At 40.9% G+C, this 26,705-nt stretch overlaps 1 pseudogene; it reads left to right on the top strand.

Moving 5' to 3' along the window:
* Window positions 1-217: 217 nt before the first annotated feature.
* LOC100460908 (arf-GAP with GTPase, ANK repeat and PH domain-containing protein 8-like) lies at window positions 218-21,844 on the top strand (annotated as a pseudogene).
* Window positions 21,845-26,705: the final 4,861 nt, after the last annotated feature.

Below are 26,705 nucleotides of genomic sequence, written 5' to 3'. Positions count from 1 at the left end.
ACCCAACCTCAGGTATTTCTTTATATCAGTGTGAAAACAGACTAATGTGCTTTCTGATAATCATTCTTCAGGAATTGGGGAATTCAGACTACCTGGGATCAAACTGTGGCCCCACCCTTAGCAGCCATGTGACCTTGGGGAGGTTACTTACCTTCTCCATCTCAACTCCTTCAGTAAAATCTGTAAAATGAGATTATTTCTGAGGGTTAAATGAGCATAGCACAGTGGGGACACTGTCAGGCAGACACTGCTTGCCAGATGTCGAGTATTCATCTTTATTGAACTCATTGTATGGCTCTCGATTTTGTATGACAAAATCATGCTTAGTGCCATGTTAGTAAAAGAAAGAAAATCTGAAAGTCCCTGCCATGGAAGGAAGAAATAGCGGGGAGAAAAGGGAATTGGTAAGTTTCAGCATTTCAGAGCTTGGAGGGACAAGTTAGGTTTCTATTTTATGGAGAAGGAGGTGGAGGCAGGGTGGGTCCCAAGGTGTCATTCAAGACACACAGCCATAACTCTTCATTGGGAGTAGAACTTGGCCCTCAGGGATTGCTGTGGTCAAGTTGCAGACAAAAACGACCACTCATTGGAAGACAGGAGAGGAGTGTTTAGTTACAAAAGCAGTCAACAATTCAGGTGTATCTACATTCAGTCAGAAAATAAAAGTTGTTCAACTTGGTTGCTAATGGGACCCACTCTACTGAGGCTTTGTATAGAACTCATAGAGGAAGATGGCTTCAAGTAACGAACTACCCTGTGCTTTTCTTAGGACTAAAAAGCTCAGGAAGCTGGTGATAAGTGAAAACCTTAGTCCCACTGGCACTGCAGTGGGCCTGCAGGGGCCAGGAGAGCAGCAGCATCATAAGCCACAGGGTGGGGCAGCCCAGGCAGGGGCATTCTGAGCTGTGGGGGAGGGGTGGCAGCCAGGGTGGGGCACTGTGAGCTGTCGGGGAGGGCATTGTGAAGTGTGGGGCGGGGCATTGTGAGCCACAAGCCTGGGCTCCCAACTGGGCCAGTGGGCTTCAGTCTGTAGGTGACTACAGAAGGAGGAGGAGCTTCATCTGTTCTCTCTTCAGGCAGTTGTTGTGTCTCTCAGCGCTTGTTGGGTTCACAACCTATTAAATAAGCCGGCTGGTCTTCACCCTCCCAGACAAGTCAACTCAGGGGAGGCAGCAGGGTGCGGGCCTTGGCCCGCAGCCCTAGCCAGGGTCGGGGCCAGGGCCGGGGCCAAGGCTTGGGGCCGGGCTGTGAGGTGGGCAGGTGAGCAGTGGGCAAGACCATCTCTGCAAGTGCAGCATAGCCTCGTCCTAGGGCAGCGGTAGTGCGTGGCCAAAGCTGTGAGCAGAGGCACAGGTGGTGGCAGACAGTAGAGGCGCCCCATGGGGAACATACTGACCTGTTGTGTGCACCCCAGGGTCAGCCCCGAGTTTGAATAGCAACAGGGGTCGGTGTGTCCATCTGAATCTGAAATCTATGAGGCAGGAGCTGGGGACAGGATGGCAGGCGAGCCCATGGCTGCTGCTGTACAGCCTACTGAGGTGACTGTTGAAGTTGGTGAGGACCTTCACATGCACCACATCCGTGACCAGAAGATGCCTGAAGGTAAGGAGGTGACGGGTGCCATCTGCCCTCCGCTTGCCTTTTCCTGCTGCTGTCCCCAAGGTTCCCTTTGAGGCATCCCCCACTTCGAGCTCCTTTCTGCCTGTAGCCAGCTTTCCCGGGGGCTGGTCAGGAACAAAAGCTGGCTCCTCCTTGCATTCCTACCCCTTAGTCTTTCCCCACTGAGTCCAGTCAGTTTCTTTTCGCCTCCCCTCCCAATCGCCCAGTTCTTGCTCTCTCATCTCATTCTCCCAGGCTGGCATGGGACCATTTATTTATGGCTCTTCTTGTCGAATAAGCAGCAGTCAAATAAACGAGTTGATAAATTTTTATAAATGATTACATTTTTTTCTCCCTCTATACATATAGCTTTGGAGTTTAACCTTTCTGCCAATCCAGAGGCAAGCACAATATTCCAGGAGAACTCTCAAACAGATGATGAGACAACATTATCTGTAGCTCTATTTATTATCCTGTAGGACTTTGTTAAGGCTTCTTCGGACTATTTTCTTCCTTTTCTCAATAAAAACTCAAATATCCCAACTTTTCGGTACCCATCTTATTTTTTGGTACTTATTTATTTGTACTTATTTATTTGTATGTATTTATTTGTACTTATCCAGATGGTACCTAAGTGAAGGAACCAGTTAAGTGCCTAATTGTTTCCTTTGTTAAAGTAGCTAAATCTCAGGACAGTTCATATTCAAATATTTGGGGATTTCTTATTTAAAATCAGAATGGAGGTTGCCGCGGGAGAGGCTATATGGTATTCTTAATGGGCTGCTTTAAGTCACCTTGATAGAAGCTGCTTAGTTTCTTCTAACTGTGATTTGAACACAGAAGGAAAAAAAAAGGAGGGTGTTTAAAATAATTGTGAAAGGTGTGAAATGTCACAGCCAGGGCTGCAGAAAAATGGTTGTGTGTGTGTGTTTGGGGTTTCTCAAAGGAGTTTACCCATGAGGCCCTGATTACTTTAGAATTCTTACTTGAACACAAAATGTGTCTCCAGATTTATTCTGGTGGCTTAACAGACTTTATTTACCTCCTTGTTTTAAAAGAGAGGTGGGGATTGGTTCATGATCAAAACTTCCAAAAGACATGACACGTCAATGTAGACTTTTAATATGTAACATAAAGAGTGCAGGTTAAAATGTCAGACCGACCCTGTAAGAGTGTTTGTTGCCGTGGCTCCCCCTTTGTCCTTTCCCCTCCTGACAATAGCATCTTGTTCAAAGATAAGAAAGAGTTTTGGCTGTGCATGGTGGTTCACGCCTGTAATCTCAGCACTTTGGGAAGCCGAGGTGGGCAGATCACCTGAGGTCAAGAGTTCGAGACCAGCCTGGCTAACACGTTGAAACCCCGTCTCTACTAAAAAAAGTACAAAAATTAGCTGGGCGTGGTGGCGCATGCCTGTAGTTCCAGCTACTTGTGAGGCTGAGGCAGGAGAATTGCTTGAACTCAGGACGCAGAGGTTGCAGTGAACAGAGATCTCGCCAATGCACTCCAGCCATGGTGACAGAGTGAGACCCGTCTCACAAAAAAAAACAAAAAGAAAGTTGGAGTTTTTCAGTCTCTACACTGGGAGAGGCGGGGCATGGGAGGTGGTAGAAAAGAGAAAACAATTAGTTGGTTTGCCTCTAAAATTTTGCAAAGAGATGAATCTAAGTAAAAGTAATTGTAGGTAATAATATGGTTCTTGAATAAAAACTAAAATTTTCAAAATAGACAACATTGCGTCATAAAGATATTAAATCCAGTTGGCTTATTGGTTTCATTTAAATGCCAGAGATTTCATTACTGTAGAGGGAATGTCTTATAGCTCTTCTATTTAAACTTTGGTTGGGCTCTTAATTTTTTAAGAGGTAGGATAATTAAGACTCATTATGAGTGTGACTTTTTAACTTTGAAGTACTATCCTCACTTTTCAAGATATTTAAGGATTGCGTTAGAATAAACAAATATATTATGTGAATTAATTGATTGGATGTAAGGAAGGCCTCTGAGTGATGTTACACACCAGCTAGTAGATGAGTAGTGTTAGATGAGAGCCCAAAAATGGCTCTTTATTGTCATTCTTTAGGATTACAACACAGTTTCTGTATGTCTCACTTGGCCCTTTCCAATACAAATAAGGCCTGTGTATGTTCTACCTATGTATTGCTAATGAAGAAATGAAGACTTAGAGATATCACATGAGCATGGAAGGCAGCTACCTAACAGAACTAAGGTTCTATGTCCTCAGAATGACATGGAAATGACAGATATGCTGAATTTACTTTTAAGAATTTTTAAAAACTCTAGAATGCATCTTATATTTTGCCTATAAAATAGACCTGTCTTTTGAAACTTACTGCCATCTTGATTTATTTTATGCAAAGTTGATTTTACACAACTCAAAGCCAACATTTACCTCTTCATTATTATTTTTTTTTTAATAAAGGAGGGTGTCACTATGTTACTCATGCTGGCCTCAAATTCCTGACCTGGGTTCAAGATGGGGATGATTTTCCCATCTCAGCCTCCTGAGTAGCTGGGACTACAAGCATGTGCCGTCTTGCCTGGCTCTATCTTATGTCTATACATTCATTTCAGTGGATAAGAATAAAAGTAGAGATAGTGAAATAGCCTAAATGTAGCAGTCAAATAAACGAGTTGATAAATTTTTATAAATGATTACATCTTTTTTTCTTTTCTCCCTCTATACATATAGATTTGGAATTTAACCCTTCTGATAATCCAGAGGCAAGCACAATGCTCCAGAGGAACTCTCAAACAGATGGTGAGACAACATTGTTTTTTCTGCCAAGAGAAAGAATAAAAACTCTTGTTTGATCAGGTTTTAGAAAGTATTTAGAAAAACTCATATTGGTTTAAATTTTTCACCTTTTCACACGTTCACTTGTCTTATTTTAATGTGTGATATACTTTCCTTTAGATGTTATCATGTTAGTGAAAACATGTAAACTTTTTGTTTATACATTTTGTCATCTTTTTATAAACACAATTTGTCATGTAATAGAGGAGTCATGGATTTATCTTTATTTATAATTCTTGGATTTATCTTTATTTATAACTCATGGATTTCTCTTTATTTATAATCCCTTTTCCCTTGCTCCAAAGAACTTAGACTTCAGCTTGGTTTTCATTTAAACAAATTAAAAAACATAGTTGTTTATCATCAGGGATTGAATCTGTGATTTGGGCCTCCTCTTACACAGTCCTCTGACCACATTCATTTACCACATCCAAGTTTATGCTACTCAAAACTTTTAAGTTATTAACCTTTTCATTTGATGTAATGTAAATTTAAACATGCCCTACTCCTGCTTATTTTCCTTAATGTTATGTTAAATCCTCATTTATTTGCTAAAAAGCCATACACAGCCAAGTTTTCCAGTTGACTTAAACAGCAAGAATACAAGTGAGGGTTCTATAATAATATGCGAAGTAATGCAGCACAGTAAAACATGGGAGTTTGTAACCTTTGTTTTTATAGTTTGAGTAGACTTTGCCCATCCTGAGTCAGTTATTTCTAGCTAAAATTTGTCTTCATTTTTTACATTACTCTAAAGAGATACCTAAGGCTGGGTAATTTATAACAAAAAGAGGTTTAATTGGCTTAAAGATTTTCAGGCTGTACAAACATGGCTTCAACATCTGCTTCTGGTGAGGGCCTCAACAAGCTTACAATCATGATGAAAGGCAAAGGGGAAGCAGGTGGTTCCACACGGTGAAAGAGGGAGGAGAGAGGGGAAGGGGGAAGGTACCAAAATTTTTTTTTTTTTTTTTTGAAATGGAGTCTTGCTCTGTTGCCCAGGCTGGAGTGCAATGGCACAATCTCGGCTCACTACAACCTCTGCCTCCTAGATTCAAGCAATTCTCCTGCCTCAGCCTCCTGAGTAGTTGGGACTATAGTCGGGTGCCACAACACCTGGCTAATTTTTGTATTTTTGGTAGAAACAGGGTTTCACCATGTTGACCAGGCTGGTCTCGAACTCCTGACCTCAGGTGATCTGCCCGCTTCAGCCTCCCAAAGTGCTGGGATTACAGGCTTGCGCCACCACATCTGGCTGGTACCACACTCTTTTAAACTACCATAATGAGAATTTGCTTATTACCATGGGGATGGGACCAAGTCATTCATAAGGAATCCACTGCCATTACCCAAACACCTCCCACTAGGCCCTATCTCCAACATTAAGGGTCATATGTTAACATGAGATTTGGAGGGGAAACATATCAAAACATATCAGAATTGTATTTCCCAGTTCCTTCCAGAGCCATTGGCTTCTGTCACCTAGAGAGCATGGAAGCAGTAAAAGAAAAGTTATTCCATGTCCCTCACTCTTCAGTGGTAGGAACTTTTGCCTACAAGGCCCTTCCAGCATCAAAGGCAGAGGCAGTGTAGGAAACAAAGCATGGCCCAAGTCCTTCTTGGGGCTTTTATTATTCTGGCCTTTTTTTAGAAAAAAAAAAAAAAAAAAGATTTTTTGTGCTGCAGACACCTTATCCAATTAGGTTTGTATACTCATTTTAAAATTAAAATTTAGGGAAGGCTCTGTGGCTTAAGCCTGTAATCCCAGCTATTTGGGAGGCTGAGGTGGGTGGATCACGAGATTAGGAGATCAAGACCATCCAGACTAACGCAATGTAACCCCATCTCTACTAAAAATACAAAAAAAAAATTAGCTAGGCGTGGTGGCACATGCCTGTAGTCCCAGCTAGCTGGGAGGCTAAGGCTGGAGAATCACTTGAACCCAGGAGGCAGAGGTTGCAGTGAGCTGAGATCCTGCCACTGCATTCCAGCCTAAGTGACAGAGTGAAATTCCATCTCAAAAAAAAAAAAAAAAATTAAGATAGGTTACTTTCCAGTTGTGTAAAGACCCTTTTGTTTTGTTTTGTTTTGTTTTGTTTTTAGTGACATATTAGTAGATAACCACTAAGTGTGGTTCAAGATGCTTACAGGGATTCTGTTGCATCTAGCGATAGGTGCCTGGTCAGGAAGTACTTCTTAGAGCTGTTAGCTCTTAGAGTTTGATAATTAAAGTAGGTTATGTGTAAATGCAGAATGAGAGAATACTAATGGATCATGGCTTATATATGCAACAGTTAAACTTTTTTATTAGCTAAATTTTTCATCTGGCCTAATTTTTTTGCCCTTTTCTTTTGTACATGAGGATTCTTTCATTTTTATGTAATAGAAACCAAAAGTAAACTAGATGAAAAACTAAGTTTTTAGATTTTACTTTATGAAATTAATCATGCCAGATAATTTAAGTTACAAATTATTGAAAATAATTTTTTAAATGGAATTTTGTCTCATTTTACATAGGAGTAATCAGTAAGATGTTAACAACTACTTTTATTTTATGGTATTTGTATCAGAAGTGACCAGGTTTTCTTTTATTCTTAGTTGTAGAAATAAGAAGAAGCAACTGTACAAACCATATAAGTAAACAGTCAAATAATTAAGAAATTGATAGTTTGACATAAAAGGATGTCTCTCTTGATTTCTTTAAATTACAATGTGGACCCAGTGGTGATAGCATGGACCTCTTTTTGTGGATTTTCTAAATCTCTTCTGTTTTCCTAAGCATTAAATTTATCCACAAAAGTCTTTAGCTTAGTGTGTCCACCTTTTAAGGATTTCTGACATTTAAGTTAAATTTCAATAGTTTGGTTTTGGTAAAAAGATCTGCCTTAAGGCGGGGTGTGGTGGCTCATGCCTGTAATCCTAGGACTTTAGGAGGCCAAGGTGGGTGGATCATCTGAGGTCAGGAGTTCGGGACAACCCTGACCAACATGGTGGAATTCTGTCTCTACTAAAAATACAAAATTAGCTGGGCGTGGTGGCGCATGCCTGTAATCTCAGCTACTCAGGAGGCTGAGGCAGGAAATCACTTGAACCTGGGAGGCAAAGGTTGCAGTGAGCTGGGATCGCGCCATTGCACTCCAGCCTGGGCGACAGAGCGAAACTGTATCAAAAAAAAAAAAAAAAACTGCCTTAAATATTTAATCTTATTTTTAATGAAACAACAAAAATAGAATAAGTTAATTGCCAGCACTATCTATTGACTTTCTATCACAGCAGGTAAAAGCATACCTTCCTCGCTACACCATGATCTTATGTTTCTCCCTCTGTTTCTTCCAATTGTAGCACACTTTTTCATTAAATCAGTAATATTTACATGATTATGACTCTGCAAATATTATTCACTGCTAAGTCATATGGTGTTTTCACTGTGCCTCTGCATTACATATCCTTGGTCCTGTCTCTGAAACAGTTCTGAAATCTGAGCACTTCTGCAATTCTCCTGGATCTTCTCTTTTTTCCTAGCCTATGTTAGTTTATCCATCCAAATATCGTAAGTAGCCTCTGGGGGGTCTGTTTGCTTTCACATCCATTATTTTTTAGCATGAGGCTAATTTTCTGACTATATTCATTTGCCTATTTTCTAACAGCTGTTTTTCCCCCAAGTATTGTAGCATTTATCACATGCCTTTCAAAGATATTTTCCATCTGCGAAAACACATCTGTTCCTTTTTATTTTTTGTGGGGGAACAACTTTCTTTGACCTTTAGTTATCCTAGTTCAATAGCGTGTCTTTCCCTAGATATGCTCGATGTCTGCTTTTCTGTGCTAACTCCTTAAAGTCTTTTGGAATCTCACATAACTGCTGTCTTGTATGGGATTGCCTGAGTCCTAGATTCTGTGTTTCCTTCTGTTCTGTTACCCTCTCTAGTTGTACTTGAACATTTTCCTGGGTGGAGATGTTTAGAGAGCTGGCCAGTCTTTTTTTTTTTTTTTTTTTTTTGAGACAGAGTCTTGCTCTGTCGCCCAGGCTGGAGAGCAGTGGCGCAATCTCAGCTCACTGCAAGCTCCGCCTCCTGGGTTCACACCATTCTCCTTCCTCAGCCTCCCGAGTAGCTGGGACTACAGGCGCCCGCCACCACGCCTGGCTAATTTTTTGTATTTTTAGTAGAGATGAGGTTTCACCATGTTAGCCAGGATGGTCTCAATCTCCTCACCTTGTGATCCGCCCGCCTTGGCCTCCCAAGGTGCTGGGATTACAGGCATGAGCCACCGCGCTGGGCCAGCTGGCCAGTCTTCAAATCCCTCCTCTTTGATAGAGAGTACACCTCTAGCTTGAATCTAAATTGTATGGTTCTGAAGACATTTTGCAATTGTGCTCTCATTACAGTGTTGTTCTTGAATCTATTGCCAGTGTGTGATACATTATTTACAACCAGATTTTAGGTATTTGTGGAAGCTTTTTAGGATCTCTCTCGCTGAGGTTCTGAAATGTTATAACAGCTTACTGGGGATCTTTTCATTTTATTGAGGCTACTAAACCTGTAGACTAACTCTTCTTGATAATTTTTTTATTTTCTCTGTTACTTTTTTACTGATAGTGTTGTTATTCAGATGCTAGGCTGCTTGGACCAGTATACCTGCATTGGTTTTTAATTTTTCCTCTTCTATTTTTTTGTTTGTCTTTTTATTCTACATCTGGGATAGTCTGTGATTTTATCCTCTACTATTTCTATTGAATTGTATGTTTTTTGAGAGTATTTTAAGATTTTTTTTTTAAGTTTTGTTCCTGATTTTGACTGGTCCCATGAATTCCTTTTTTCTGTTTTTTCGATCTTTTTTGTTGGAGGCTTCCCTCCAACGTGTGGTGGTCCCTGGCTTGCTTTATTTGGAAGCAGGACTTCTGTTAACTGATAGCACTCAGTGTGAGGTTTTGCAAGCCAAACTAGCTTTTCATTTGGGGGACCACAGTGTATTATCTGGGATCTTTGTTCGAGACATTTCAGTTTCTTCTGACCAGGATCTCCCAATTTTCTGCCTGGGAAGTAAAAGCGTGGCCACTTGCTTTCCAAAAGCAGAGTTAGCGAAGAAAGTTGGAGTTCCATTTCTGGTGTACAGTTTTCTTTATATCTCAGGTAAACCATGGTATATCTCAGGTAAAGCCATGGTATCTCTGAGCCAGAAATTCTCAGGTTTGATATATCCAGAGAACACACGTCTAAGTTTCTTGTGAAATGGAAGGGCAGGTGGACTGGGGGCTCTGGTTAGAGATTTTCAGCTGACCTTGCTGGCTTTTGTTTTACATTTTACCCTACTTTCCAAAGTGCCATTTGCCTGTAAGTCACAACTTGCCTTTAGCTCTGCAAGACAAACTGGCTTGCTTCTGTTAGTCACTTTCTGTAGGCACTAAAGTTGTGCTTCCGTGTTATTTACCACTCCTTTATCTACTTTTTATGTCTTAGTATTTCTTAAAAATTATCTCTGTCAATCTTCTCTCCTGGTCATGTGTGTAATCTTTATTTTATGACTAATGAGACTTCGGGAGGGAGAGGAAATAAATTTGTGGTCAATCTATTATATTTAATCCAAATTTAAGACCTATGTTTAAATCAAAGTCTAATTTCAGTATAATTAATGATATTAATCCAGAGAATTTTTTAAATTAATGTAGCTATAATAAGCATATTACACTTTTCTCCTAAGGCCTTGTTTGATATTTTTATCCAAACTTTATCCACTGCCATATACTTCCCATTACTTCACAACATAGATGGAGCTGTTTTCATAAATGCCCAAAGTGTTAGAAATATTTAAGTTAATTAAGATTTGTTCATTTTTAAGCTGGTAAACATAGCAAGACCTCATGTCTACAAAAAGGTTAAAGAACAAATTAGCCAGGCCTGGTGGCATGTGCCTTTCATTTTACCTACTCAGGAGGCTGAGGCAGAGAATTGCTTGAGCTCAGGAGTTTGAGGCTGCAGTTAACAATAATTGCACCACTGCACTCCAGCCTGGGCAACAAAGGGAGACCCTGTCTCAGAAAAAGGAAAAAAGTTATTAATTCTTTAAGAACATATCTAAAATTTGTCCTGCCCAAAAGGAGAGCGAACAATGTAAACTTTAGTCTTTGTTTTATTTTATTTATGTTTGCTGAGAAAAATGCTGTATATTATTTATTTAGTTAGTTAGTTAATTATTTATTATTTCCATAGGTTTTTGGGGGAACAGGTGGTATTTGGTTACATGACTAAGTTCTTCAGTGATGATTTGTGAGATTTTGGTGCACGCCTCACCTGAGCAGTATCCACTGAACCCAATTTGTAGTCTTTTATCCCTCACCCTACTCCCAGCCTCTCCCCCGAGTCCCCAAGTCCATTGTATCATTCTTATGGCTTTGCATCCTCATAGCTTAGCTCCCACGTATGAATGAGAACATACGATGTTTAGTTCTCTATGTCTGAGTTACTTCACTTAGAATAATAGTCTTTAATTCCATCCAGCTTGCTGGGAATGCCATTAATTTATTCCTTATTATGGCTGAGTGGTATTCCTCATGTATATATGTGTATGTATATCACAGTTTCTTTATCCACTCATTGATTGATGGGCATTTGGGCTGGTTCCGTATTTTTGTAATTGTAATTTGTTCAAGTTCCTCATAGATTCTGGGTAATAGCCCTTTGTCAGATGTATAGACTGTGAGGATTTCCTCTCACTCTGTGGTTGTCTGTTTTCTCTGCTGATTGTTCCTTTTCCTGTGCAGGAAAAAAAGATAATCCACCATGATCAAATGGGTTTCATACCAGGGATGCAGGGATGGATTAATGTACACAAGTCAATAAATGTGATACACCACATAAACAGAATTAAAAGCAAAAAAATCACATGATCATCTTAATAGATGCAGAAAAAGCATTTGACAAAATGCAGCATCCCATTATGATTAAAACCCTCAGCAAAATTGGCATAAAGGGTTATACCTCAATGTAATAAAAGCCATCTATGACAAACCCACAGCCAACATAATACTGAATGGGGAAAAGCTGAAAGCATTCCCCCGAGAACTGGAACAAGACAAGGATGCCCACTCTCACCACTTCTATTCAACATAGTTCTGGAAGGCCTAGCCAGAGCAATCACACAAGAGAAAGCAATAAAAGGCATCCAGATCGGTAAACAGGAAGTAAAACTATTGCTGTTTGTTGATGATATGATCGTATACCTAGGAAACCGTAAAGACTCCTCCAAAAAGCTCCTAGAACTGGTAAATAAATTCAGCAGTTTCAGGAGACAAAATTAGTGCACACAAATCAGTAGCTCTGTTATACCCCAACAGCAACCAAGCTTAGAATCAAACCAAGAACTCAACCCATTTTATGATAACTGCAAAAATAAAATAAAATAAAACAAAATACTTAGGAATAGACCTAACCAAGGAGGTAAAAGACCTCTACAAGAAAACAACTTATTATTTTTAATGGGTTAAAATGAGAGGCAGCAGGTACAGCGGAAGAAGTCAGTGTGTGGGCATCAGCGTCCAATGGGTACTGGACCTTTGATGGTAAGGCTTTGGTTTTGACTTACTAAATTACCAGGTATGATTATCTTCTAGTTTTTGTTATTAAACCTTAAAACTACTAAGTAACCCCTTCCCTTTCTTGTTAAAGATCGTAAAATTTCATACTCTGATTTATTCTGACTGATGTTAGATTATTTGTTTCTATTTTGTGACTTCCTTAAATAATACCTATAAACAGTAAACTGTTAGTAGTGTTTTTGCTGTAATTAAATATAGTAAGACTTATCTTCCAAATGATAACTAAATTGTCAAACACTTGTCGAAGTTTTGGATTTACTCAAAATACTATGCTCAGCAGCTGGAGGTAGGAAGAGTAAGGGCCCTGCCTTCCTCTTATTGAGAGGCATACTTTCTCATGAGGGGAATACTCTGCAAGAATTAGTATCTTGTAAGGAGTGGTGAATTTGACTAGTGTACAAAAAAACATTTTTTGGTGTGGCTGCTGACCAAGAGATCCAAGAGGCTAGATGGAGTCAAGCTTTTGCTGAAGCAAGGAAAGAGAAAAGCAGTATTCTAGGCAGACAGCAGGGGTAGAGCAGGAAAATGGCTAGGTGCAGGTCAGATGATTTATAGAATAAACTGATCAAGTTTTGAAATGAATGGAAAGTATTCTCTGAGAGTCTCATTTGAGTCATGTCTTGGCAGTCTTATTTAAACATGAAGTGAAAGTTAAATTGTTTAAGTTGTCATCTGTTTTCAGGGTGTGAGAGAATATTTAAGTGATACTCTTTTTATCCTCCACATAAGAAAATAGGACTAGAGAAACCTATGGCTTCCTCACTTGTTGGTGGCCTAGCAGCCCTGGCACACAGAGTCTCTGAATCCGAAACACTTGTTTTGTCACATATCGCCTGAAATAATACATTTAAGATTAGCAATTTAGTAAATGCATTAGTCTTGTATTCACTGCAATAAAATGCTCTTGTACCAGTATTATTTAATACATTACATTTTACTGTAGTAAATAAATAATAGAAATAGAAATTCTTGGCTGCTTTATATTGCTGTAGAAAAAACAATTAAATCTTATTTTAAACTTTTCTCATTCTTTTTAAAGGGAATTCATAAAATCCTTGTTAGGTTTGATGACACTTACCATTTTAAGAGCAGCATTTTACAACCCATATCTTAAACATCATCTCTGGAAGTTAAGAGCCTCCAATGGGTTTTCTATAGAATGCACATGATACCACACTTAAGCAGTTCATGGAGTGTAAGAAATATCTTAGTACTTTGTCATTTGCCATTTTTACCAAGAAAAACTTACACTTTGATAAGTTTAACTTGTACTTCCCTTCTCCTTCAGGTATCTACTGAGCGTTTCAGAAAACAGTACAGCTCATATTCGACAATATTCCTTGATGACAGCACAGCCAGCCAGCCTTATCTTACAATGACAACAATATCGTGAGTACAACTATACTGCCCAGGGACAGATTTCTTTATTCTAAAATTATTTCAGCCATTTGTTTGTCCTCTTCAGCAATCAGTTTAAGAAATTGGAGTCAACTATGTATCGATATCCAGATTCTACATATTAAGTATCAGTTTCTCTTTTAATCTTCGACATCGTAGTGGAAGGAAAAATCAGTTAGTAAAGAAGCAATCCCAGAAACAGTGTATCTTTTTGATGCCTTTATGCCTTAAGACAATGTTGAACACAGTGAGAAGGATAGGTTCCCTTTATTGAATGTTTTTTGTGAAAACTTTATAGGCCTAAATCAGTGTGCACTACTTTGGACATTAGCCTTGGAAGAAGGAACAGCTTTTTCTCTTCTGGCACCACAGCGTATCTGCATTTGAACTTCTCCCATTGTGCATGAGTGCCTCATGGGCCACAAAGATGCACTTTGAGAGCACCCTGAGATGAAGTTTATTTTAAAAGGAACAACAACCAACACCACCACTGGCTCCATAGGGGCTGTCTAGTGTACATTATTCTCATCTCCTTGGGTTATGAGTGTTGATTTTTAGAACACAGTTTGGAAAAGTGCTAATTTAGAATATTAATTATCTTTAATTTTACTTTTCATTCTGTAAACATAACTAGCTTATAAACAATTTTGTTTCAAATGCACTAGCCTTTTTAGCTAATTCAATTGTCAGTAACTTTTACTTTAATTAAAAATGGCAAGTTTACACTCATAATAATGTCACTTTCCTCCCTCCCTTTTAACAATAGTTGAGATGAAATTGTGTTTCAGCAAAAACTGGACTCAAACTCTGTCTCAAGTCCTGAGCTTTGGGACCTATTGAGTAATCACTAAATGTCTGTAGTTAGCCAAGTCTCTTAAATCTTCGAGCATACATACAAAAAAACTACTTTGACTAGAGTCCCTGGCTTCTTTTGAGTTCAAAAGATTTTGATGTGTTAGCATATAATTCAAAAGCAGCTTTGAAGATTAATCTTTCTCAAACAAATTTCATGCTTTTTTCCTCATTATTCTGCTTTTTAGAAGTCTACTTTTGAAAGTAAAGTAAGTTTTAATTTGCCATCAGCAAGTTTGAGAAATGATCATTTGGTGTATTCACTATTGGTGAAATAAAGGTTTATTGAGCAAATTAATCGGACAAATTGGCTTCAAGAAAAGATTTTGAAAAATGTTTATCATGAGTCAGTAGTGCACTGTTGTCAGTGGGATAGGTGGAACTCACTGAGATCACTTATGCAAGGTTTTTTTTTTTTTCAAAATACATGTCTGCAAACACTTGTATCTTCCCATCTCTACTTTACCTCTATCTCTAGGCACAGAGAAGCCTTTTAGGAAAATCAGGATGGATGTGAGGCATCTTTCTGTGAAGAAAAGCATCCCAGAAGATTCTGATTTTCACCCCAGCTCAATCATTCCAAACTTTGCTGCACATTGAAATCACCTGGGAAACTTTTACCAACAACATTGATGCCGAAAGTCATACCCAATACTAATTAAATTAAAATGTCTCATGTTAAAGATGAGGCAGATATTAAAGCTTCTCAGGTGATTTTAATGTGTAGTAAAGTTTGAGAGCCCCTGCTTAATTTGAGTTTAGGATGAGAAACTATTTGGTGGGACCTTGGGCAAGTCAGTTTTAAGGTTTGTTTCCCTGATCTGTAAAATGAGTGTTGAATTAAATGTCACATAAGGTCATTGGTCCTTTCCAGCATGTAACTTTAAATTCTGTGATTTTAAAATTATTTCAGAGATGAAAACTACTTGAAGCACTATCGACATATCCATCTTACATGCTAATGTTACAGGCTTTTTAAAAAGTGCTAGTATTGTATAGACCTATTACTAAAATTAAGATTTGCCTTCCCTCAGTTGTTCTGAGCCTTATTCTACAAAATTAGCTGGGCGTGGTGGCACATGCCTGTAATCCCAGCTACTCTGGAGGCTGAGGCAGGAGAATCGCTTGAACTCAGGAGGCAGAGGTTGTGGTTAGCCGAGATCGCACCATTGCACTCCAGCCTCATCAACAAGAGCGAAACTCCATCTCAAAAAAAAAAAAAAAAAAATTTACCTGGGCATAGTAGCACAAACTTGTAGTCCCAGCTACTTGGGAGGCTGAGGCATGAGAATTGCTTGAACCTGGGAGGTGGAGGTTGTGGTGAGCCAAGCGAGACTCTGGGTCAAAAAATAAATAAATACATAAAATAAATCGCATGGGATGAAAGCTTTTGTGGGTAGAAGAGCATATAACAGGGAAATCTGTTATTATTTATATATTATAATCGTCAACAGAAATGCATCTTCTAAAAGCATATTGCCTCACATTTTGGTTCTCATATTTTTGCGGAAAACCAAGAAATGAAAACAATAAAGTGCCCTTATGGTACTATTCTGAACTAGAGGATTTGAATTTCAGGGCCGCTAGGAGAGTTTCCTCTGCCTCCCTTTTAAAAAATGTCTTCAGGCCTAACAAATGATAACATCTATTGTTCTGAATTTTTTTTCCTTCCACAGCGTGACCTTGGAGATACATCATATCACACAAAGGTGAGCTTTTTAGAAACCTGTCTTGTTATTCTAGCTAATTACTTTGCAAGATATCAAGCTCAGTGTTAGGTCACAGCTCTAAACATCATAAGCTGTATTGTGCCTACTAAAATATCAAAGCAAATTATTTGTGTTTTCTTTGTTCCTTAAGACTCTTTTAATTCTTAAATGATTGAGAATCTCAAAGAGTATATGTTTATATTGATTATATTGATATTTACTGTGGTAGAAATATAAAATTGAGATTTTTTTTCAAAATCTATTTTTAGTTTAGATTGCACAGCCTTACCACTGTTGATATTATGGGCTAGATCATGCTTTGTTATGAGGACTGTCCTGTGCATTGCAGAGAGTTTAGCAGCATTCACGGCCGCTACCAACTAGATGTTGGTAGTAACCCATGACCCAGGTTGTAACAACACAAAATATTCCTTGAGATCAATATTGTTAACATAAATTTTTCACTGAAAAAATAACTTTTCTACAACAAAAAGTTGAGTAAAAAGTGTGTCATGTATTTATATTATTTAAAGTCTCTCATGCTGAGCTTAATAGGAGACAACTAGACTCTCTAGATCTTTCTTTGCAATTTGCTTTAAAGAAGCAATAAGAGGCCGGGGCAGTGGCTCACACCTGTAATCCCAGCACTTTGGGAGGCCAAGGCGGGCAGATCACAAGGTCAGGAGATCAAGACCATTCCAGCTAACACGATGAAACCCCATCTCTATTAAAAATACAAAAACTTAACCAGGCGTGGTGGCACACGCCTGTAGTCCCATTTACTCAGGAGTCTGAGGCAGGAGAACCACTTGAACCTGAGAGGCAGAGGTTGCAGCGAGCTGAGATCGCACCACTGCACTCCAGCCTGGGTGACAGAGCAAGACTCTATCTCAAAAAAAAAAAAACAAAAGCAATAAGATGGCTGGGCGCGGTGGTTCACAGCTGTAATCCCAGCACTTTGGGAGGCCGAGGTGGGCAGATCACTTGAGGTCAGGAATTTGAGACCAGCCGGACCAACATGGTGAAACCTGAGTCTCCTAAAAATACAAAAAATAGCTGGGTGTGGTGGTGCATGCCTGTAGTCCCAGCTACTTGGGAGGCTGAGGCCATAGAACTGCTTGAACCTGAGAGGCGGAGGTTGCAGTGAGCCGAGATCTTGCCATTGTGCCCCAGCCTGGGTGACAGAGGGAGACTCCATCTCAAAAAAAGAAAAAAAGAAGCAATAAGATGACCTAACCTCATGCAAATGTGTAGTTGGTAAAAGGTGTATTTTTAAAGTTTTCAGACAGTTGTAGGTATTCGTTAATACTAAATCAAAACTTCACAGGTGCTAGTTTCTTAAATTAGTTACAGTGGCATTTTACATATTAATAAATTTATTCCATCAGTACTCATTGATCTTTCTTGCACAGTAAATGGATCTTTCCCCCCAAACCTGCATTTATAATATTGTGCATTAGTTACTTGGAATATATTGGTTTATATTTTATTGTGTCAAAAATCACTTTTAGTTTAACCACCAATCTTACTTTAAAACACCTTTAAGTATTGAAAAGCTTTCAAGCCTACAGTAGAAGGAACAAGTTTTTCAAAGTCCTCAGGAAAGCTTAAATTTTATCACTGGGAACAAATACTTATTTTCCTTGAAGTGACAACCTCTCACTTCATTTATTTTTGAGAATGATAGTTGTACTTTTTTTAGACAGAGTCTTACTCTGTCACTTGGCTGGAGTGCATTGGCATGATCTCAGCTCAAGCAATCCTCTCACCTTAGGCTCCTGTGTAGCTGGGACCACAGATGTGTGGCACCATGCCAGGCTAATTTTTTTGTATTTTTGGTAGAGACAGGGTTTCTTTATGTTGCCTAGGCTGGTCTCGAACTCCTGAAGGAGCTCAAGCCATCTGCCTGCTTTGGCCTCCCAAAGTGCTGGGATTTTACCAGCATGAACCACTGAGCTGGCCCAGTTGTACTTTTAAATAAAAACGATGCTCTGTGAAAAAAAGTGATTGTTCAGTTCACAATTAAATCACAAATTCTTTTTTTAGAAAAAAAAGAACAACCATCCTGCAGTCAGCAGAAGCACTTCTTGTTAACTTTCCACTTCTTCAGAATATTAAAGAGACATGTCAAGATTTAATAACAACATTAATTTTTACTGCTTCATCAAAGACATTCTTAAGAAATTCAGGCTATCTTTATTAACTGTAGGGGACAGTAAAGAATAGAATGACTACTAGTGTAATTGGTACCACTCCCTTGATTTATGCTGAGAAACCAGCAGTTTTACCCACTTTTGCTTTTATACAATCATGGCAACTGTCAATGAAAAAGCAGGCAATGACTTTGTATTACTTTTACAAATTTTTAAATGTTTTAATCAGCTTTCTCAGGTTTAATTAGTATGATTCAGAACAGTGTCAGTGAGGCACAGTGGCTCAGGCCTGTAATCCCAGCACTTTGGGAGGCCAAGGCAAGCAGATCATCTGAGGTCAGGAGATCAAGACCAGCCTGGCCAACATGGTAAAACCACATCTCTACTAAAAATGCAAAAATTAGCCAGGCGTGGTGGTGGGCGCCTGTAATCCCAGCTACTTGGGAGGCTGAGGTAGGAGAATCACTTGAACCCAGGAGGCCGGAGGTTGCCATGAGGTGAGATCGCACCATTGCACTCTAGCCTGGGCAACAAGAGTGAAACTCGGTCTCAAAAAAAAAAAAAAAAGAAAAAAAAAAAGAACAGTGTTGACCTCTTAGGCCTTGTGGAAATGGTCTTGGGGATCCTGAGAGGTCCACAGAGTACATTTGGAGAACCACTGGTTTATACACAGGCACAGTGCATTAGTTTTACAAAGTTTAAAGTTCATCAAAGACTGGCCTCTTAAAAAGGCAGATGAGTTTTTAATTCAAACAACAGAAAATACATAAATACATCATGAGAATATACTACAGAGAACTAAAAAGAAAAGAAGCTAGGAAATCTGAATCACGTTTACTTTTTTTTTTTTTTTTGAGACAGAGTCTCACTCTGTCACCAGGCTGGAGTGCAATGGTGCAATCTCGGCTCACTGCAACCTCCGCTTCCTGGGTTCAAGCAATTCTCCTGCCTCAGCCTCCTGAGTAGCTGGGATTACAGGCACGTGCCACCATGCCCAGCTAATTTTTGTATTTTTAGTAGAGACGAGATTTCACCATGTTGGTCAGGCTGGTCTCGATCTCGTGACCTCGTGATCCACCCGCCTTGGCCTCCCAAAGTGCTGGGATTACAGGCATGAGCACCGCGCCCAGCCACATTTACATTTATTAAAGTTCACCACTACTGCTTTGTAAAACATTCTTGTGTTTCAATGTGTGGTTAGAAGAGTGAAAATATATTTGGTTTATTTCCATTGCTGTTAGGGAGAGTCAATACTTATGGGCATTTCTGACTGGTTATCATATAAAAGACTTCACAGTACAGGCTATGACGTGCTGAGAAAGAAGTCAGGAAACCCTCTGCAAGTCAGGATCCAGGAGAAGAATTCGTAAAAAGTGCTTTGGTAAACACCAAAGCACACAGGCGGCAGTATTTTACTAAACAGATATTATACTAAGATATTAACAGTTTTTGAAGTAATGCACATCCTTATTTTATAGAGATGCAGATAGATCTTTGAGTATATTTGATGAACAGTTATACTCATTTACGGTGTCACTTTTATTGAGGTTGTATTTTCATCATACACTTGTATCTGTTTCATGCTAAAGTCAAAGACATCTTTTTTTAAAATCTTCCCCATTTCATGTTGCATTTAGTCATCTTAAGTGTTGTACAAAGAATGTGCTGGAATGAGAACTGGTCTGCAGCTGTCTTTGGTTAGTGAGCTAATAAGTGTAAATATACTATCCAAATGATAGAAAATGTGTTTGTTTGTTTTTTTTTTGTTTTTTTTTGGAGACAGAGTCTCTCTCTGTAGCCCAGGCTAGAGTGCAATCACGTGAACTCAGCTCACTGCAGGCTCTGCCTCCCAGGTGCCTGTTCAAGCAATTCTCCTGCCTCAGCCTCTCGAGTAGCTGGGATTACAGGCATGCACTACCATGCTCAGCTAATTTTTTTTCTTTCTTTTTTTTTTTTTTTAGTAAAGACAGGGTTTCACCATGTTGGCCAGGATGGTCTTGAACTCCTGACCTTGTAATCCACCCGTCTTGGCCTCCCAAAGTGCTGGGATTACAGGTGTGAGCCACCATGCCTGGCCCAGAAAATGTATCTTTTTAAAAGGTAATTGTGATTGTCTATAGGACCCTGCAAGTCACTACCCAATTTTCGAAGCCATTCCTCCTCCTGTTCCACACAGGTTTCCACTGTGCACTTACCCAGACAAGAAATGGAGGTGGGAGTTTCAGTAACCATTCCTCCTCCATTCCATCGACTCCCAGCACCAGCCAGGAGGACCTTCAGATCAGTGTTCCTCCCACTGCCAACACACCCACGCCCGTTCACAAGCAGTCCAAGCGCTGGTCCAACCTGTTTACATCTGAGAAAGGGAGTGACCCAGACAAAGAGAAGAAAGCCCCGGAGAATCATGCTGACACTATCGGGAGTGGCAGAGCCATCCCCATTAAACAGGGCATGTTCTTAAAGCTAAGTGGGAAATGGCTGAAGACATGGAAAAAGAAATAATGTCACCTTGTGTTCCAATGGCATGCTCACCTATTATTCAAGCTTAGGTGATTATATGAAGAATATTCATAAAAAAGAGATTGACCTTCGGACATCTACCATCAAAGTCCCAGGAAAGAGGCCACCCCTAGCCACATCGGCCTGCACACCCATCTCCAGCTCTAAAGCCAATGGCCTATCCAAGGACATGAACAGTCTACATATCTCAGCCAATTCAGACACCAGGCTGGGTGACTCCATATGCTCCAGCCCCAGTATCTCCAGCACCACCAGCTCCAAGCTCAACCCACCCCCCTCTCCTCATGCCAACAAAAAGAAACACCAAAGGAAGAAAAGCACCAACAACTTGAAAGATGATGGCCTGTCTGGCACTGCTGAAGAACAAGAAGAAAACTTTATCATTGTGTCCCTCACTGGTCAAACATGGCACTTTGAAGCCACGATGTATGAGGAGCGGGATGCCTGGGTCCAAGCCATTGAGAGCCAGATCCTGGCCAGCCTGCAGTCATGTGAGAGCAGCAAGGGCAAGTCCCAGCTGACGAGCCAGAGCGAGGCCATGGCCCTGCAGTCGATCCGAAACATGCGTGGGAACTCCCATTGTGTGGACTGTGAGACCCAGAATCCTAACTGGGCCAGTTTGAACTTGGGAGTCCTCATGTGTATTGAATGCTCAGGGATCCACCAGAATCTTGGCACCCACCTTTCCCGAGTGCGATCTCTGGACCTGGATGACTGGCCAGTTGAGCTCATGAAGGTTATGTTATCTATTGGCAATGACCTAGCCAACAGCATCTGGGAAGGGAGCAGCCAGGGGCAGACAAAACCCTCAGTAGACCACAAAGGAAGAGAAGGAATGGTAGATCTGTGCCAAATATGAGCAGAAGCTCTTCCTGTCCCCACTACCCTGCACGGAGCTGTCCCTGAGCCAGCACCTGCTGTGGGTCACCACTAACGAGGACCTGCGGACAGTCATCCTGCTGCTGGCACATGGCTCCCGGGAGGAGGTGAACGAGACCTGTGGGGAGGGAGACGGCTGCACAGCGCTGCATCTGGCCTGCCGCAAGGGAATGTGGTCCTGGTGCAGCTCCTGATCTGGTACGGGGTGGACGTCATGGCCTGAGATGCCCACGGGAACACAGCGCTGGCCTACGCCCGGCAGGCCTCCAGCCAGGAGTGCATCGATGTGCTGCTGCAGTACGGCTGCTGCGAAGAGCACTTGTAGTATCTGTTTAATTTTATTTGACTGCAGTCTCCTTGGTGCAAAAACAAAATGGGAAAAATAAATAAGAATAACTCAGAAATTCAAAAGGAAATCACAAATTCAGTGAATAATACCATTTTGAGTGCATTTCGTAAACTAAGTAAATACACAAAATGTTGATTTTTCCAACCGTAAGATATTTTATGTCTTTTTGCCAAGGTGGATGTGTTAGTCTCAGGCCCTCCTGGGCCACATTGCCCAGGTCACACAGGCTTCTGTATTATGTATTTAGATAAGACATGTGAAAATATATTTGAAAAAAAGTTCATAAATATGCTTTGATTTTTCTACACATGGTACCTCTCTTTTATTTTTTTGAGATGGAGTCTCGCTCTGTCGCCCAGGCTGGAGTGCAGTGGTGCAATATGGGCTCACTGCAAGCTCTGCCTCCCAGGTTCACGCCATTCTCCTGCCTCAGCCTCTCAAGTAGCTGGGAGTACAGGCATCCACCACCGCGCCCAGCTAATTTTTTGTATTTTTAGTAGAGACGGGGTTTCACCATGTTAGCCAGGATGGTCTTGATTTCCTGATCTTGTGATCTGCCCACCTCAGCCTCCCAAAGTGCTGGGATTACAGGCGTAAGCCCCCGTGTCCAGCCCATGGCACCTCTTAATTTATAAATTGAACTGGATGTGAACTAATAATGTGCAACTAGTTGAGCAGTAAACACTTCCATTAATGTGATCTACAGCTTTTAAAAAGGAGCATCTCAGAATAAGATGGTGGTACAATTTGCTTATTCAAGTTGAGAAAGGAAAAAGAAAAAGACAGTGGAGTATATTAGAAAGGGAAAAGAAGGAATGTGATTTCTCATGATTGAAAGCTTGATTTACATTGCCTATGGCTTTTGCTAACCAAGACCAAGCAGCTCTGGCAAGACAGAGTGGTTTTCCGAATGCCAGACTGAGGTGACTTACAAAGGCAGCTGCTGATGGTTCCAGATATAGAGAGATAGGTGATGCAGGAGGGAAAGCTGGATTGGAAAAAGGAGAGTTTTGTACATGGGCTAAACTCAATGTGCCTTTGAGAGAGCAGAGCTGGCAGTCTCTAGTCATCATTTGGATATACAGGGCTAGAGCATGAATCTGATGTAGAGCTACAGAATGAAGAGCAACAGCAGCTGTTTAAATACCGAGAAACTGTGTAGAAAGAAATTGGACAAGCCGGGTATGGTGGTTTCATGCCTTTAGTCCTAGCTACTTGGGAGGCTGAGGTGGGGGAATTACTTGAGCTCAGCAGTTTGAGTCCAGCCTGGGCCAGATGGTAAGATCCTGTATCTTAAGAAAAGAAAAAATAAGGCCAGGTACAGTATCTCATGCCTGTAATCCCAGCACTTTGGGAGGCCAAGTTGAGAGGATTGCTCAAGTGTAAGAGTTTAAGACCAGACTGGGCAATAAAGTGAGACCCATTTCCACCAAAAAAAAAAAAAAAAAAAAAAAAATCAAGAAATTAGCTGGTCATGGTGGCACATGCCTGTGGCCCCAGTTACATGGCATGGCAGGCTGAGGCAGGAAGATCACTTGAGCTCAGGAGGTGGAGGCTGCAGTGACCCGTATTCGTGCTACTGCACTCCAGCCTGGGCAACAGAGTGAGACCCTGTCTCAAAAACAGATAAATTGGACAGAAAATAAGTCGGTAAGGACTAATCATTTAAGGGACAAGCCCCCAGAGGAGTGGCTACTAGAGTGGAAGGGAAAAAGCAGAAGAGGATAATAAAAGGAGAAAGAGTTGAAGATAGGAGAGGCTGTGGTCACAGTGCTGAATGCTGCCAAGCAGTGACTTGATTCATGAACACTCACTGGATGCTGACTCTGTTGCTCTTCTAAGTGCTGGGTTAGTGGAGAGGACAGGTGGAACACAGTTCTTGCTTTTATGAAGCAAGTTCTAGCTTATGTTCTAGGAAGTTCAAACTTAAGTATTTTTTCAGGTAGTATGAAACAGCAGGAAGAGAAAGCAGGCTAAAGGGACACAGAGTGATTGGGGGCTATTTTAGGTAGAATGATAAGGAACAGCCTCTCTAGAGAGCTGACATTTGAACAGTGACCTGACTGAAGGGACGACGGAAAACAGTGCTGACATTACAGGCAGCAGGATGACTGCCAAGACAGACAGAAACGCATTTCATGTGCGTTTGAGGGACAAAGAGCAAGGTGACCAGCATGGTGAGAGTGAAGAATGGGGGAAACCTTGAATGAGAATAAAGCAATTCCATCTTGGATGCTAATCTGCCATGTTCTGATTAATCCCAGTTCCAAGAATTCATCTACGATTTCTATTTTATCTTTTTAAATTTTTATTATTTTTTTTAGACAGAGTCTCACTCTGTCTCCCAGGTTGGACTGCAGTGGCACAATCTCAGCTCACTGCAAACTCCATCTCCCGAATTCAAGTGATTCTCCTGCCTCAGCTTCCTGAGTAACTGGGATTACAGGTGCCTGCCACCATGCCTGGCTAATTTTTGTATTTTTAGTAGAGACGAGGTTTTACCATGTTGGCCAGGCTGGTCTCGAACTCCTGACCTCAGGTGATCCGCCCACCTCGGCCTCCCAAAGTGCTGGGATTACAGGCATGAGCCACCATACCTGGCCATACACATCCCTCTTGAAGCACACATTACCCTTTCCCTATGCTATATAAGCCCTGGTCAGGGTGGTGGGGGTAATGGCGCAAGGATCCACCATCTTGTCTTGGTGCCATCCCTGACTTGGCTTCTGTTCATAAATGCCTATTAAACATTTCTTTCTGAGAAACTGGATTTGTCAGCCCCTTTCTCTGGTATCTCAGTTTCCTTGGCCTTTACAGGTAGGTTTATATAGACCTGTTCAGCACAGAACAGGCAGTTTCTCAAAAAATTAAAAATGGAATTACCAAATGATCCAGCAATACCACTTCTGGGTATATAGCCAAAATAATTGAAAGCAAGGTCTCATAGAAATATTTGTACACTGATACTTATAGCAGTGGTATTCACACTCGTCAAAAGATGGATGCAGCCTAATTGTCCATAGGCAGATGAATTGATAAAATGTGGTGTATACGTACAATAAAATATTCTTCAGCCTCAACAAGGAAGGGACTTCTAACACATGCTACAACAGGGATGAACATTGAGGACATTATGCTAAGTGAAATAAGCCAGTTAGAAAAAAACAAATACTGTGTTCTTTCACTTATGTGAAGTGTCTAGACTGAGTAAGCAAACTAATAGAAACAGAAAGTAGAACGGGGGTTGCCAGGGACATGGGGAAGGGAGAAAATGGGAAGTTGCTTAGTGGATATAGGGTTTCGGTTTTGTCAGATGAAAAATTTCTGGAGATTGGTTGCATGGCAATGTGAATATACTCTCCAACCCAAGGGCTCTCCTTGACCCCTGTTCCAACTGTACACTTAAAAGTGGTTGTAAATTTTATGTATATTTTACCACAGTTCAAAATATAATTATTATTATTACTATTATTATTTTTTGAGATGCCTCACTCTGTTGCCCAGGCTGGAGTGCAATGGCACCATCTCGGCTCACTGCAACCTCCGCCTTCTGGGTTCAAGTGCTTCTCCTGCCTCAGCCTGCCAAGTAGCTTGAACTTACAGGCACATGCCACCATGCCCAGCTGATTTTTGTATGTTTAGTAGAGATGGGGTTTCACCATGTTGGCCAGGCTGGTCTCGAACTCCTGACCTCAGGTGATCCACCTGCCTTGGCCTCCCAAAATGCTGGGATTATAGGTGAGCCACCGTGCCCGGCTGTCAAAATAGAATTTTTTTTTTTTTTTTTTTTGGGACAGAGTTTCACTCTTGTTGGCCAGGCTGGAGTACACTGGCATGATCTTGGCTCACAGCAACCTCCACCTCCCAGGTTTAAGCAATTCTACTTCCTCAGCCTCCCGAGTAGCTGGGATTACAGGCATGTGCCACCACGCCTGGCTAATATTGTATTTTATTTTAGTAGAGACAGGGTTTCTCCATGTTGGTCAGGCTAGTCTCCAACCCCCAGCCTCAGGTGATCTATCCGCCTTGGCCTCCCAAAGTGCTGGGATTACAGGCATGAGTCACCACACCTGGCTTCTTTTATTTATGTATGTATTTATTTATTTATTTGTGACGGAGTTTCACTCTTGTTGCCCAGTCTGGAGTATAATGGCACAATCTCGGCTCACTGCAACCTCTGCCTTCTGGGTTCAAGCGATTATCCTGCCTCAGCCTCCCGAGTAGCTGGGATTACAGGCATGTACCCCCACGCCTGGCTAATTTTGTATTTTTAGTAGGGATGGGGTTTCTCCATCTTGACCAGGCTGGTCTTGAACTCCTGACCTCAGGTGATCCACCCGCCTCGGCCTCCCAAAGTGCTAGGATTACAGATGTGAGCCGCCATGCCCAGCCTGAAAAAAAATTTTAAATTTGAGAAAATACAAAATTTTCATAGTCTCTAAGTATTTCTCCTAAGATGTTTTCACCCTATGAGGGGGAATGATAGTAACTTTACAATGGAGAAACCAGCAGAAACCTGAACCAAATGAACAAGTTCAACATCATCAGTAAGAACTATCAATGCCATAACTCTGATGGAATGCACTGGGAAGGATTCCACATCATTTTTGTGCTGTAATTGCCAAAAGTGCGTTAACTTCAGTCCAATCACGGAAATACATCAGACAAACCCAAACTGATGAACATTTGACAAATACTGATCAGTACTGGTTCAAAGTGTCATGGTTATGAAAGATAAGGAAAGACTGAGGAACTGTTATTGCAGTCCTACAAAACGGAGAGAGACTAAGAAATAACTAAATGCAGCGTGAGCCTGGGTGGAATTTGGGAACAGGAA

Source organism: Pongo abelii, chromosome 8 (assembly GCF_028885655.2).
Source record: "Pongo abelii isolate AG06213 chromosome 8, NHGRI_mPonAbe1-v2.0_pri, whole genome shotgun sequence".
In the NCBI taxonomy this organism is placed as follows: domain Eukaryota; kingdom Metazoa; phylum Chordata; class Mammalia; order Primates; family Hominidae; genus Pongo; species Pongo abelii.
The sequence above is the reverse complement of the archived record's forward strand: the minus strand, read 5'-3'. Positions and strand labels throughout refer to the sequence as shown.